This window comes from Theropithecus gelada, chromosome X (assembly GCF_003255815.1).
Source record: "Theropithecus gelada isolate Dixy chromosome X, Tgel_1.0, whole genome shotgun sequence".
Lineage (NCBI taxonomy): Eukaryota > Metazoa > Chordata > Mammalia > Primates > Cercopithecidae > Theropithecus > Theropithecus gelada.
In genome coordinates, this window is record NC_037689.1 from 9,789,007 (window position 1) to 9,794,166 (window position 5,160).

The following is a 5,160-nucleotide window of genomic DNA, read 5'->3' on the forward strand; positions in this document are numbered from 1 at the left end:
ACGCCCAATAACCTCAGGAGGTTCTACATTGAGTCTTGGTCTAGGCCGGTAGGTTGATCTTCCTCACCAACTCACATTTCACACTGCAAAAAGAAAACTGTGATTGCGAACATGCACCTGAGAGGATAGCTGTATTCGATCACTTCCATGGCTAAACGTTAACTTGTCATTTTGATTTTGAAAATACGTTCAAAATAAGTCCCAGAGTTAAGCATATGAGTGTACGTTTCCTGAGTGCTTGCAAAGCCACTTACGGTGGTCAAGCTGGCAGAGCAATCATCTTAAGGCGTGTGACAAAAGGCAGAGGACATTATTTTAAAATTTATTTTGGATGGGGGATCTCGCTCTGTTGCTTGGGCTGCAGTGCAGCGCCGTGATCACAGCTCACTGCAGCCTTGACCTCCCGCTCAAGCGATCCTCCCGTCTCAGCGTCCCGACTAGTTGGAACTACAGGCACGCGCCACTACACCCCACTGACAGAGGACATTTCTGATAAGGTTTAGTTTCACAAGTGGACTCCACATGAAAACACTAGTGAATCACAATTCCCGTGACTGCTGCTTTTGGCACACTCCCACTTACTAGGGCCATTCACCCCCTTAAATCAAGTTTGGTTGAACCACACAGCCTCACCCAGTCCTTCCCATTGTTTCTGGACCATCCATGGCGGAGGTGAGACCTTGCAATGCTTCTCACTCAGGCGCTACTCACTCCACACCACTAAGGGGTGCTCACCAGCCTGCAGCATTCCCAGGTTGCAGGCCTCTTCTTTGCGGCCCACCTCACCTCTGCCAGGCGCCCCATTCAGGACTCAGGAATGTGCCCTGTGTCGGGGGTTCCCGGCACCTCGGGACTTCTATCCCTCCAATAGCACCCCCAGTACTCACCCATCTTCACCTGAGCCCCTGACCGCCTTCCCTCCACAGCCTACCTTACTCCCTGTCCTGGCCCCTTCACAACCACAAAGCTGATGGTCCGGTCGCAGACTGTGAGAAGGAGGAGGAGGATGACCTTGAGGCCCTTCTCCCTCAGAGGCCACGAGGCCCTTCTCCCTCAAAGGCCACAGACCATCACACCACGGGACCCACCGGACTCGCCTGAAGCCCACTGGCTCCTCCTCTCCCTCACTCACACTTCAACTTCCAGGAGGACTGGCCTGTGGACCTACCAGATGAATCTCAGTAGAGGAAAAAGTGTCCAGATGGCAGGAACGCTACTGCACACCCTCACAGCTCCCTGGCGTTCTCCACGTGGGCTAAGGGGCAGACGGGAAGACGCCCAGTGAACATGCGCACTGAGACAGGTGCCCAAGGAGCATGCGTGGCTACGGGGCAGGAGAGGGCAGCAGTTCCCAGTCCCACACCCGAAACCCCCGATTCCCATCCCCATTGAGGATAATGGAATCCGACCTCCCTCTGCTGTTTCCTATGCCTCTGGGACTCAAATACCTCAGACAGTGCTCCCCTCAAAACTCACTCCATCTTCAACTGAACCCCCTTCCCCTCCAGGGCTCTCTCTTGCCCTGGCCCCACCATGGTGACAAGGACCATGCTGGCTGCCTGTGAAGAGAGGTAAACCACCTGTTAAAACAGAAATACCAACTTACCCCATAACATTTACACAAGATCAAGAGTCTCATAACCTGATATTCAAAATGTCCAGCATGTAAATTGAAATTACTCAGAATATGAAAAACCAGGAAAATAGGGGAACTCAAATGGGGAAAGACAATGCACCAACACCAATGCTAAATAGACATGTTGGGATTATCTGGCAAAGCCTTTAAAGATGCTATTTTTAAAATGCTTAAACAAGCAATCATGAACACTTTTGAAACAAGTAAAAACAGAAAGCCCTGGCACAAAAAAAGAATATTTAAAGAAGAAACAAATGGAAATTTTAGAAGTGGAAAATATAATAACCATGGAAATAAATTCTCACTGAATGGATTCAGTAGCAGAATGGAGGCAAGAAAAGAGTTTGTGAACTCAAAGAGATAAATAGAAATCGTTCTATCTGGCCAAGAGCAGTGACTTTTACCAGTAGTACTAGTATTTTTGCAGGCTGAAGTAAGAAGATAGATGGCTTGAGGTTAGGCGTTTGAGACCAGCCTGGGCAACATAGTGAGACTCATCTCTACAAAAAAAATAAATAAATAACAACAGCCCAGGCCCAGTGGCTCACGGCTGTAATCCCAGCACTTTGGGAGGCCAAGGAGGATATATCACCTGAGGTGAGGAGATCAAGACCAGCCTGGCCAACATGGTGAAACCCTGTCTCAACAAAAATTACAAAAATTTAGCCAGGCATGGTGGTAGGCACCTGTAATCCCAGCTACTAAGTGAATGAGGCAGGAGAATTGCTTGAACCTGGGAGGCAGAGGTTGCAGTGAGCTGAGATCATGCTGCTACACTCCAGCCTGGGTGAAAGGAGCAAGACTCTGTCAAAAAAAAAAAAAAAAAAAAAAAAACCTTTAAAAATAGCTGAGTGTGATGATACATGCCTGTAGTCCTAGCTACTGTGAACACCAAGAAGGGAGGATCCCTTGAGCCCAGGAATTCAAGGCTGCAGTGAGCTATGATCTCACCACTACACTCCAACGTGGGCAACAGAGTGAAACTCAGTCTCTAAAACAAAAAGAAATTGTTCAATATGAACAAGTCAGAGAAAGAGACTGACAGAAAAATGAATACAACCTCAAGGACCTGTAAGAAAATGCTAAAACATCTATCATTTGTAGCATCAGAATCGCAGGAGAAGTGAAAGTGTTATGTAACCAGGAGCCTAGGACAGCCAGAGTGACACCATTTTAAAATCAACTCCATCATGAAACTAGCAAGGCACATTCCTGGCCAGTCACAACACATGGTCCTAAGATGTTTGTAGTTGAGAAAACAGACTAAAGATACCTACAAAGACATACTCCCACAGCAGTGGAAAGTCCAGGGTTCCCAACATCCATAACAATATACGCTTTCAAAATAATTATAGTTATGCTTTGATGTACTTACACGCTAGAAAGTCAAGGATAGTTTTCTTTAAATCAATAGAATGATAAACTTCATCATGCTGTTAGCCCACCACACAGAGGTACAGATAACTTTAGTCTTTACATAGACAAGACCCCTATATAAGAAACACACTAGGCCAAGGCTCATGCCTGTAATCCCAGCACTTTGGGAGGCTGAGGTGGGCAGATCACCTGAGCTCAGGAGTTCAAGACCAGCCTGGGCAACATGACAAAATCTCATCTCTACAAAAAAAAAAAAAAAATAGAAAAATTAGCTGGGCATGGTGGCATGCACCTATAGTCCCAGCTACTCAGGAGGCTGAGGTGGGAGGATCACTTGAGCCCAGGAGGTCAAGGCTGCAGTGAGCCAAGATCGCACTACTGAACTCCAGCCTGGGGGACAAAGCGAGACCCTGTCTCAAAAAGAAAAGAAAAACTTAAAACAAAGATAGTGCATTCCTCTGCTTCCTTTCTGGGGACACCCTTCTCTGTAATGGACTAGTTTTCAATAAGTTATCTCTTTTTTTTTTTTTTTTTTTTTTAAGGAGTTTGGCTTTTGTTGCCCAGGCTGGAGCACAATGGCACGATCTCAGCTCACTGCAACCTCTGCCTCCCAGGTTCAAGCAATTCTCCTGCCTCAGCCTCCCAAGTAGCTGGGATTACAGGCACCTGCCACCACGCCCAGCTAATGTTTTTATATTTTTTGTAGAGACGGAATTTCACCACATTGGCCAGGCTTGTCTCGAACTCCTGACCTCAGGTGATCCACCCACCTCGTGCTCCCAAAGTGCTGGGATTACAGGCGTGGTGGCTCACACCTGTGATCGGGACCCCTTTTTCTGGTAACACAAGTATTTGATTAAACTTACATATATTTGACCAGGCATGTGGCTCACACCTTTAATCCAAGCACGTGGGGAGGCTGAGACAGGATGATTACTTCAGCCCAGGAGTTCAAGACCAGACTTGACAACAAAATGAGATCTCACTTCTATAAAAGAAAAAATTGGCCGGGCACAGTGGCTCACGCCTGTAAACCCAACACTTTGGGAGGACGAGGTGAGTGGATCACCTGAGGTCAGGATATGTATATAGAGAGAGAGATAGATAGATATAGATATAGATATTCATTCATTCATTAAAGCATTGTGTGATGGGATTTCAAGGTATGTGGATATAATGTATAAGATAATTATAATATAATTATATAAATATAAAGGCAGGAAGACTAAAGAGACCTCTATGATGGTAAGGTTTCTACCTTCCATGTGAAATAGTAAAAGATTTATTCTAAGTAGTCAATGAAGAGTTAGGTTTGTATATTTTAATTCCTAGATAATGAATCACATTAAAAAGTATACAAAAAGATAGAGTCAAAACACAATAGATAAAATAAAAAGAAATACTTCAAAATGTTCAGGCCGGGTGTGGTGGCTCACACCTCTAATCCCAGCACTTTGGGAGGCTGAGGCAGAGGACTGCTTGAGCCCGGGAAGTTCTTAGGTTGCAGTGAGCCCTGATCATGCCACCGCACTCCAACCTGGGCAACAGGGCAAGACCTTCTCTCAAAAAAAAAAAAAAAAAAAAAAAAGTTCACAATTGTAGATATTTTTATTAAAATTTTTAAAAAGAAAAGAAAAAAATGTTCAAATAACCCAAAGGAAAGCAAGAAAGCAGAAAGAAACAGATAGTCTGAATAGATTTGTATCTAGTAAAAACTGAATTCATACTTGAAAACCTTTTTTAAAAAAGAGAGAAGTTACTGAATGTTGCTGGCCCCAGAAAGAAAAATTTAAACAGAAAAAGAAAAAAAAAGAATTTGCAACAATGAGATACCACTATACACCTAGTAGAATGGCCAAAATCCAGAACACTGACAACACCAAATGCTGGTGAGGATGTGGAGCAACAGGAACTCTCATTCATTGCCGGCAAAATGCAAAATAGTACAGTCACTTTGGAAGACAATTTGGTGGTTTCTTTAAAAACTAAACATAGTCTTACCATACCATATAGGAATCATGCTCCTTGGTATCTACTGAAAGGAGCTGAAAACGTACATCCACACAAAAGCCTGCACATGCATGTTTGTTTATTTATGTTTCATCTTCTAGTCTATACCTTTGCAAACACACAGATGTTTGAAGTAG